This window comes from Balaenoptera borealis (assembly GCF_965194805.1).
Source record: "Balaenoptera borealis genome assembly, chromosome: 8".
In the NCBI taxonomy this organism is placed as follows: Eukaryota; Metazoa; Chordata; class Mammalia; order Artiodactyla; family Balaenopteridae; genus Balaenoptera; species Balaenoptera borealis.
In genome coordinates this window covers 52669776-52680733 of record NC_138865.1, presented here as the reverse complement: position 1 = coordinate 52680733, position 10958 = coordinate 52669776, and the positions used below count along the sequence as shown (strand labels likewise).

Below are 10958 nucleotides of genomic sequence, written 5' to 3'. Positions count from 1 at the left end.
GGTATTCCCACCAACAATGAATGGTCCTGTTGCTACCCATCCTCACCAGCATTTGGTGTTGTCAGTGTTCTGGGTTTTAGCCATTCTAATAGAAGTGTAGTGCTATCTCATTGTTTTAATTTGCATTTCCCTAATGATTTATGATGTTGAACAACAGTTATATGCTTACTTTCCATCCACATATCATCTTTGGTGAAGTGTCTGGATATTTTGCCCATTTTTAATTGGTTTTTTTGGTTTTCTTCTTGTTAAGTTTTAAGACTTTTCGTACATTTTGCATAATAGTCCTTTATAAGATATGAGTCTTTATGAGGCTGTGGCTTGTCTTATTCTCTTGACAGTGTCTTTCACAGAGCAGAAGTTTTAATATTAATGAAGTCCAGCTTAATCAATTTTTCTTTCATAGATCATGTCTTTGGTGCATCTAAAAAGTCATTGCCAAATCCAAAGTCAAGTATACTTTTGCTAATTTTTTAAAAACAAGATTAATGATGAAGACAATAGCTCTTGATTTCCACTCTGACAAGTCTACTACAAAGTAATATTATTTACAACAATGATAAACTACTACTGTAGCCTAATAATGACTTAAAATAAATCAAATATTTTAAATGTTCATGTTTTCTGCCATTTCATACATTCTTCAAAAATAATTCTCAGAAAACATATTGTGAAAACATATTGCAAAATCATAGAAAAATGCACAGAGATATTAAGCCACACTTTCCTCAAAGTACCAGCTTATTTCTCTCCTCCACTCACAAAAAGTTCCCAAAATAGTTGTCTGTACACAGTACCCCTAAATTCCCTTCTTGTGCTTCCTCTTCACTTACTCCCTTGTGGTTTCTGCCCCATTAATTCCACTAAACCAGATCCTGCTAAAGTCACCGGTGGCATCTGTTTTCAGGTCCGCTGGGACAGGTCAGTCCTCACCTGCCCTGTAAGCACCGCTCTGTCTCTTAAACACACTTCTTCCCTTCAGTTTTCTCTCCCCTATTCACCCCTGTGTCCTACTAACTGTACTGCCACTCTGTCTCAGTGCATGTTGTAGACTCTCCTCTGCTTGACCTTTAATGGTGAGGGTCTGCAGGATTAGGTTTAGGTCCTCTTCTCATTGTCCATTCTATTTATAAGTGATCACATCCATCCCCATGTACTCACTACCAGATACACAGTAAAGAATTTCAATTTAATACTTGCATCCATGGCATCTGTTGTTTATTGTAGACACACTTGCCCAACAGCCAGTAAAGACTTCTACAGTTACATACCTCCCAGGCATCATAGAAAGGATATCTATCTTTTTTCCCCTAAAAATTATCTGTATCTAAGTCTTCTGATGTGAGAACATAATTTCCCCTTACTTTTTGTATTTTTTAATATAATTGAAAATTGTAAAAAATATATTTATATTATTTTTATGTCTCTTTCTCTATGACCGAAAGTTTCAACACAGAAGCTACCACATTAGATTTATTCACCTGTGTTTCTTAAAGGCAATTCTACAGTCTGCCACTTTGATACTCGATTAATACATAAGACATGAACTAAATGAATGAATGAGTAGCTAAGTATTACGGTCCATTCCTCATTTTTTTTTTAGGAAACCAGGGATTGGATTTAGGTGTAAAGAATAAGCAGACTCAAGGAGTTTTCTTTGGTAAGAATTTAATAAATAAAAAATGCAAATTTAAGAAAATGGAAAGGTGAACATATTTTCTAAATCTTAATACAATGTAAAGACAAATATCTTTTATATGAAAATATACATATGATAATATACAAGAATAAACCTAAATAGATAAATAAACAATAAATAAATAAATAACATCAGGGCTGTCATCCCTTAGGGACTAACGACCCTGGAGCTGAACTTTTTAACATATCCTTGCTTAATACTACTGACAGAAAATTTGCTTAATTAATTCAATAAATTTTGTGGCTAAAGCAGAAATAAGAGCCTCTTGAAGTGATCAAAGGCATATGTGCATGGGTGATATGGCATCTCAGCCAATGAGAATCATTTCAAAGTGACCCCAGGTCACCATCCATAATTCTCTCTTTTTTTTAGATTTATTTATTATTTATTTATTTATTTAATTTATTTTTGGCTGTGTCGGGTCTTAGTTGCGCCATGCAGGATCTTCATTGAGGCATGCAGGATCTTTTGTTGCTGTGCGCAGGCTTCTCTCTAGTTGTGGCATGTGGATTTTCGCTCTCTAGGTGTGTCGCACAGGCTCCAGGGTACGTGGGCTCTGCTATTGTGACGAGTCGGTTCCAGAGTGCATGGACTCTGTAGTTTGTGGCACGCAAGCTCTCTAGTTGAGACGCGCGAGCTCAGTAGTTGTGGCACACGGGCTTAGTTGCCCCACAGCATGTGGGATCTTAGTTCCCTGACCAGGGATTGAACCCACGTCCCCTGCATTGGAAGGCAGATTCTTTACCACTGGACCACCAGGGAAGTCCCTCCATCCATAATTCTTAACCTTTCTTGCAAGTTGGTCGATGAAGAGAAGGATCTCATGATTCCCACTCTGACAATTTTCCAGGCACAATCGCTGTATTTCTTCTCTTCAAGGTAGAGATGGATTCCCTGGAAGTACCTCCTCACGGCCAGTGTAGGGCCCGTCACTGCCAGGGCAGATTCTTCCTCTCCCATCGCCTGCACCAAGCAGGCGTCCAGGTCCTCCAGCTGCTGATGGAGTCCAGTGCGGAGTTTGTCCAGGAGGGAGGTGTCCCAGGCGGCAGAGGAGCGCTCTGTGTGGAAGAGGCGGAAGATCTGCTGGAGCATCTCGTGGAGGACAGAGGTGGCCTGGGCCTTCGGGAGCTGGCTGCCATCCACCGTGTCCTGGGGGAAACCGAAGTCTTTTCTATCTTTCAGACAGAAGTGAGGGGGGATTCTCCTCATTTGGCCCAGAAGCATGAAGTTCTTCCTGCTAATCCGCACGTGGTTCTGAGACAGGTTGCAGCCCAGAGATCCACCAGGGCCATAGCTGAACATCACCAGGGCAGTCAGTAGAGAGAGCACGAAGGCCATGGGGCAAATGAGGCTGCTGCTGGCCTGGCTGAGACAAGCATCTGGAGGAAACTTGTGGGTAGGTTCTCTGATGACATTCTTTCTAAGCAAGGCCATTAAACAAGGAACATTTCTCTACACTGGTTTTTTTTTTTTTCATTTATGTATTCTCCATATGGTCTAAGACGATGTCCTCACTCTAAAACATTCATTTTGTAATAGAAGTTTAATTTTCCCAGTAAACTTCAGATATGTCCATCCAAATGGGTATTTATCAATCAAATAAGAAATATCTTTGTCTTAAAGTCAGAAGTGATGTAGGTGTGTAAATACATCCTCTCTCTCTCTCTCTCTCTCTCTCTGTGTGTCTCCTTTTCATGCATAAATATTGCTCTTCTCTGTTCCAGGAACAAATTTTTAACCTTGATCTTAGGCTCCATTTTTACCCTCTTACTTTACATCGGAAGGCAGGCTTCCTCAGTCCTTATGGTTTCTGTAGTTGCTTAGGGATTTACCAGACCACCTCTGGCAACTAAGCTTTTTGAAACAAAAAAAAGCTTATTTACTGTTTGAGTCACAGCAGAAGCTGATGATTATAAGTGAATAAGCTTGTCTGATGTTTCTCTTCCTTCTAGAATGCGTTCATGCAGGTGCATGTGGTTATACTGCAGGGGACCACAAGGTCAGGACTATTACAGACATCACCCTTTCTTTCCATCATTTTCTTACTGGTGACCTATAGTCCTCCACAGGCTGGGCCAATACCCCCACCAGGAATCCTGGCTCTTTTCAGAGAATATGGGTGTGGAGATCCTAACTCCAAGACAATTGTATTTCCCCAGCAGCACCTCACTCACAAGGGAGAGATCACTTCTAGTCACACCCTCTCCTCTAGAGTGACAGAGCCTCCTTATTAACCTTCTGGACTCCCTCCCGGAGGGCAGGCTCACCACATCCCGGGGACTTTAAAATCTCTTTTCTGTGGAGGGGCTTGTTTATTTGTTCGGAAAATAATTCATCTTCCAGGACCCTCACCCTTGCCCCTGGAGTGTTTGTGTGAAGGACCCTAGTCCTCAATGGTGACCTTCTCTTCTCCTGACCCATGTCCCCAGGTATCAAAAATGTCAGCAGCCCTCAGAAGCTGAGAGCAAAAGTATGTTTCCTCTAAACAGGTAGAAGAATTATCCATTTCTAATTATTTCATCTTGAGCAGACACGTAATTGTAATTTTGCCAAGTATAAATTTTATTATTGAATGCTTTTACTTAAACTGTTGAACACTTGTGATGCTCAGAGTTTCTGAGCTGGGGACAGGAGATTCAACGATGAAGTTTTCTCTCATTAGACGCTTATGTCACAGAGACCAGTGACCTTCAGTTGTTCAATCAGTTGATGCCACTGGGCTTCTCTGTTCCCCTCTGTCTCCCTCTGAGAATGCAGGGCAGTGAGGCCCAGGCTATTATGTCGGGGAGAAATAACCTTCCTTCCTTTATTTGTGTGTAATTTTTCATTTAAAATTTTGTAACTTCTTTTCCATTAGTGGCTAATTGGACAAGATTTGTCTTGCTGCTCCTGCATTTAGTTAGTTCTAATTCATGATGAGGCAAGAACAATAAAGGAGAGTAAAGAAAGGCAAAGGGGCTCCGGTCTCTATCATTTTCAAACTTCAGATATTTTGTTTCTCATTGCAACTTTCTCTAGAAAGTAAAATTTGAGAGTTGCTTTGTGGGTAAAAAGAAAACAGATATAAGTCTGATTGTCACAATAGTGAAAGGAGGAAAGTGATTTTCTGCTGACACAATGGCGTATTCTAACTTAGGAAACTTCAGTGGAGCACAGCTGGGGATGAGGCTATGGCAGAGGGCAAGGATGAGGCCAATATGAATAACAGGCAGGAACATGGCTGCTTCTGCCAGAAACTCAAAGAAGACCAAGTCTTGGGTCAATTGACTGCCTTCAGCTTTGCAAAACCAGCCGCCTGATTTTTCTTTCATTTAATCCATATGTGATCAGTTCTGAGGAGAGAGGGAAGAAGTCACACTCACAAGAGACTGACAACTGGAACCCCAGTTGTGAGAACACTAACCATCTCTGGCAGGATCGTGGCGATCACAATCTTGCTGAGCGTCTGTCTAGGTGATAAATCCACTCAGGCAATGAGAAGAGTGCTTTGAGAAAACTTGAATTAAAAGAAGGGAATTAGATGATTCCAAAAGTTCCTGATCTTAATCTAGATACAGTGATCCTGATATTAAAAAATAATAAGTGAATTGTATTGCATGATTATGGACTAGTCACTTTCTAAGTTTCTTAAAATATTAACTCAATCTTCTCAATAACCCTATTTGGATTCCATTCACTTATGTGGGATGAAATGTCAATCTGGACGGATGAACTCTTTCAAATGTACCAAAGATCCAAGGGCAAACCTTAGGGAGAGTCTTTATAATGACTTGTCTGGAAGAGCCCAGTAAAGAAAGGGAAGGATAGAAATGGAGGTGGAATTTAGGAACCAACGAGAGGCCATTGCATGAAATCAGTAGAGGGAGGAGAGTGAGATGACAAAGGATCCTTGATTCCGCTTCAGATGCCAAAGGATTGCTGTCTGTTGTTTTGTAGGGCAACATAAGGTGTGGTCTGAGTCAACTGAGAGGACTTCTAAATTCTGAGGAAAAATACACAAAATCCCTATTAAATGGTTGGAAGGGAGTAGATTTTTTTGCCAATTGAAAAAAGAAGTCTAAGATTTTATGAGTGATTAACTTTTGAGTTTTCTTGTGACTTTAAGAACCAAGAAAAAGCACCTAAGAATCTCCAGCCATATGAGCTCTGACTTTTCTCCTTTAGGACCTCACTCTTCCCAGGAGACCACTTCAGGTCAGCCCCCTGTTCTCATTCTCAATGAAGACACATCCGTTTCTCACCTCCAGCCCAGATGGGACATCCTGTTGTCTACTGACAGAATCCAGTGAAGAAGCTCTTCTCTTTATTGTTCCAGCCATTGGTTCAGATGTGGGTACTGAGGAGACCTTATGTATGACCAAGACAGAAGAACATATGCCCTTCCTAGACAGAAGCAGTGAATGTTTTTAAAGAGTTCCTTAGCAGGGAGAGTCTGGCTTGATCTCCAAAGTCAACTACACTGCCTTGTATATTTGTTTTTATTTATTTTTCTAGCCTCAACCTATTAAAAATCATAAAACAAAACTGTAGGGTAGGAATTAAAATATTATTAAAAACAGCATTAATTAATAAAATGAAATTTTAACAGTAATATAGGAGTGTTATTTGCTTATTTTTTGGACCCTAATTCTCAGGAATGTTTCCAAATCTTTAAATGTACCTACTCAATGCAGTTTGCACCAACTGGAAGTAGAAGAAAGAGAGTTGATTCATGAATGTCCTCTTTGCAAAATGCCTAAGTTAAATAATTTTTCACAAAAATCTTTGTTTCTTTTAGAAATTGTAGTAAGTATGCACATTATTGATGTACATCCTGCTGGGAAGCCTCTACCCCACTAGTTGCTGAATGCATTAAAATCCCTGCCTCTGTCCCTTCTGTTTAAGTAATATTTTATTTTATTTTTTTTGTTGTTTTTCAAAGAGACTATATCAGGATTCATTTCAAGAGGTCCTTGGATTGCATTGTCCCCAGGAATATCTTTCCCTGCTCTGTGATAACTTGCTGGGTCCTAAGGAGGAAACAAGTTTGCAGCTGGCCATGAGTAACCTTTGTCCCTTCCAAGACTTCACAGGCTGCTGTGGTATCAGCGTCACCCATGCTGGGGACACTGCTAGTGGCCAGGCATTTTTGCAATAACCCTGTGCTCTCAGCATCCACTTCATCTTTTCATGCTCTGAAAAGGAGAAACACTTGCCTCAGTGCAGCTCATCTGTATTGTTCCATGTCCTGAGGACCTGCTGCTGTTCCAGTGAACGCTTTCAACATCTCTGCTGCTGACTTTCCACTCCACGTTTTCTGTACTTTGGGCTTTTTGAGCAAATGAGATCCTGAACAAGGTAAGCTCCTCCTAGTGCAATCAGCACATGGAAGTGTCCAAATAGAGGCACAGGTGAGCTCCCAGATTCTCTACCAGTTCAGTGTTGGGCAGGGTTCCCTCTATTTACTGTGTTTCTCTGAGAGGCTGGACAGTCTGGACCTGCATTCCTTGGCAGCTGAAGAGGGTAGAGTCGTGGCTACCTTCACACCCTCACTCCCTGTGCTCACAGGATCCAGCTGTTTCAAGCTGGCGCTGCACTGAGATCGCCTGTCACAGCTCCAGGGGACCATGGATCCCTGTGCCCCTTCTCCAGTCACGCTGTCGAGGGACCTATGTGTGCTGTGTTAAGCCCTCCCTAAGTGCAAGATACTCTGCTAAGTGCTTTCAAATTTTGTAGTTCATTTAATACTCACAATAACAACTGTAAGAATACTTTTATCTTACTTTATATTTGAGGAAACTGAGGTTCAGGGAAGTTAGGTGGTTTCCTCAGGATCTCACTGACGTCCTGGCAGAATCCTTTATCATATATTATAAATAATTAAGTTTCATCTTGTGCGGTTCTCAAAACCTTTGCTTTCTTCTTCAATGCTTTCTGAAGATCCTTTTTCCCTGGTTCACTCCTAACTGCATTAGCCACTCCATCTCTGTGCCCTTTGCAGGCTCCCCTTCTCTTTCTCAGCCTTAAAAGTTGAAGGTCCTCCCTCATAAGTGTCAGGTCATCTCATTCTACACCCTTCTCTTAAGGAACGACATGACATACGTTACCATACCCTGATTTGCACAGTAATATCTCCAAGATGTACACTGTTGCAGATTCCAGAACCACATATGCATCTATGAATGGGAACTGTTTTTAGATATTTATCAGACACTTTATAGACTACATCTGCTTTTCCCCTTCTTGACAGTCCTCACTCAAGCTTCTGGTGAGAGAATCCCTTGTCCTCTATTTCTCATTGTAACATGAAACATAATTGAAATTCATGAAGTGTGATTACTGTTTCTATATCTTTCTTTTCCAGACTGAAAGCTCCAAGAAAGTTCCAAGGCTTTGTATTTGCTTTTTTTTAACCTGTGTATTCTCAGAACTATCACCAAATCTGACAGAGAAATATGCCGTTTTAAAATATAACCGATTGGAAAAAAAAAATGAATGAGTGGCTTGAATTCATCATCCATTTTTCAATATGGGTTGCAAATTTAGCTATTTCTTTTTGCAAGAATAGACATCCAAGATGTCTTCTGAGGAATTATTTCATAAATTAAACAAAAAATAATTTGATATAAGATAAAGGTGAACAGGGACTTCCCCGGTGGTCCAGTGGGTAAGACTCCACACTCCCAGTGCAGGAGGCCCGTGTTCTATCCCTGGTCAGGGAACTAGATCCCACGTGCATGCTGCAACTAAGAGTGCACATGCTGCAACTAAGAAGTCCGCATGCTGCAACAAAGTTTCCCGCATGCAGAAATGAAGATCCTGCGTGCCGCAACTAAGACCCAGCACAGACAAAATAAATAAATACATATTTTTAAAAAAAGATAAAGGTGAACATATTTTGTTATTATTGAATATATTATAAAGTTGAACACGATATTATATGAACAAAACAATTTTAAATACCACACATAGTATTACTGAGATAAAGTAGATGAATGAATATCTGAATACATTACAGACCTTAGCACATTAATTAGTGTTATTTTAAACTCCTGGTCTGAAAATTCCAAAATCTCTATTATTACTGGCTCTAGTTCTAATGCTTGCTCTGTCTCTTGCAGCTGTGTTTCTCATCTTTTAGTATGACTTGCAAGTTTCTGTTGAAAGTTGAACATGATGTACCGTGTAAAATGAACTGAAGTACATTGGCCTTTAGGGTGAGGATTTACACTTACCTTGCTAGGATTTGGACTGTGTTTATGGTTTGCCATAGCTGTAGGTGTTAGAGGCTAAAATTTCCTCTTGTGTCCATGCTTTTCTCTCCCCTGTTGTCTTTGGGTTTCCCTAGAGGCTTCTTCTTAAAGTCTGACCCTGCAGTTCTCTTCTGTTGTAATCCCCTGTTATACAGGAACCCTGTTGATGTGATGGTAAGTATGGGGGAGGGGGAGCGCTCTATAATCCTATGATTATGTATCAGTTTTTGGTGAGTCTGTGCCTCTGGGCTGTGACCTTCACAAGTGTTTCTCAGATTTTTACCACCCTATTTGGTGAGGCAAGGAAGTTAGAGGGATTTGGAGTTAAAGGTATTTCCCTTCCCTCAGGTGGGTTAGGCTCTGGTAAAATAGTTTCCCTTGAGGTCAGATCTTTGTTAAAGAGAATACACTACTCAGAGTATTTCAAGATGACTACTTTTCTCTCCTTCTGCTAGAAAAAAACAGGAGATACTTCTCTGATTTTCACAGTGAGAACCTGGTGGGATTCCTACAGGTAAAACTCACAAAAGTGTGGGGCTCCACTAATTCTGGACCCCTGGGGTTTTGAACTCTCAAGCTCATCCACTAGGATCCTCCAGCAATTCTTCAATTACAGTTTAAGTGTTCCTACCAAAACTCGTTCCACCTGCAGCCTTCTGCCCCAGGTAACCTGGGATTCTCTGAATCTTCCTTTCTCTCAAGCTTTCAGGGAGTTGTTTGCCCTGTGACCTCAATTTTTGATGGATTTAAGAAGAGTTGTTGTTTTTCAATACATTCTGCATTTTGTTGTTGTGAGGTCAAGAATGATGACTTCCAGGTGGGTTACATGTTGAACCAGAAACCAAAAGTTCCCCCAATATGTGAATACATTCACAACATCAGTATAGCTCTCTCTTTAAGAGTAATGCCCATAGAGACATACATTTTAACAATAATTTTGAACAATTTAACTCAATGCATTTCATGACTAAAACAGAAATAAGAGTCCTGAAAAGGACTGAACATATGGGTACATGACTTAGTGTATAAGGTACAGAGAATCATTTCCAGGTCCCTTTCCTTACTTATTTTCTTTCAATTTTTTTTTTTTATAAATATATTTACTTATTTACTTATTTTTATTTTTGGCTGCATTGGCTCTTGGTTGCTGGGCGCGGGCTTTCTCTAGTTGTGGTGAGCGGGAGCTACTCTTTGTTGCGGTGAGCGGGCTTCTCATTGTGGTGGCTTCTCTTGTTGCAGAACACAGGCTCTAGGCACACGTGCTTCAGTAGTTGTGGCATGTGGGCTCAGTGGTTGTGGCTGGTGGGCTCTAGAGCGCAGGCTCAGTAGTTGTGGCGCACAGGCTTAGTTGCTCCATGTCATGTGGGGTCTTCCCCGACCGGGGCTCGAACCCGTGTCCCCTGCATTAGCAGGAGGATTCTTAACCATTGTGACACCAAGGAAGCCCTTCTTTCAAATTTTTGATGAAAAGAACGATCTCATGATTTCTACTCTGACAACTTCCCAGAGTTCCTCTATTTCTTCTCTTCAGATTGAGAGGGATTCCCTGGAAGTAAATTGTTCATGGCCAGCGTAGGGCCCTCCATTTCCAAGACAGTCTTCCTCCCCCATCACCTGTACCAAACTGGTGTCCAGGTCTTCCAGCTGCCGATAGAGTCCAGTGGAAGTTTGTGCAGGAGGGTCGTGTTTCAGGAGCGCTGTGTGTGGAAGAGGTTGAAGATCAGCTGGGACATCTTGTGAAACTTGCCGCCATCTGCCATCTCCCAGAGATGTCCTTCAGTCGGAATAACAGGGAAATCCTTCTCACTTGACTCAGGAGCAGCAGGTCTTCCTGTGAACCAGTCCATGGCTCTGAGGCAGATCCCAACCCAGCCCAGGGGTCAGATGCTGATGCAGCTAACAACCAGGAGGGCCAGCACAGGTAGTGGGCATTAGAAGCCTTGGGGATCCTAGCAGCCTGAATGAGCTGTGTGTCTGTGTGAGTTTCTCTGAGGGGTTTTCTATATAAGTCTCTCAAATTCAGAACT

General features: G+C 41.3%; 1 pseudogene across 1 annotated transcript; it reads right to left on the bottom strand.

Annotated features, from left to right (window-relative positions):
• Positions 1 to 1683: 1683 nt before the first annotated feature.
• On the bottom strand, positions 1684 to 3133 carry LOC309633982 (interferon omega-1 pseudogene; annotated as a pseudogene). The gene has a single exon. The product of its transcript is annotated as an interferon omega-1 pseudogene (transcript).
• Between the last annotated feature and the right edge of the window lie 7825 nt (positions 3134 to 10958).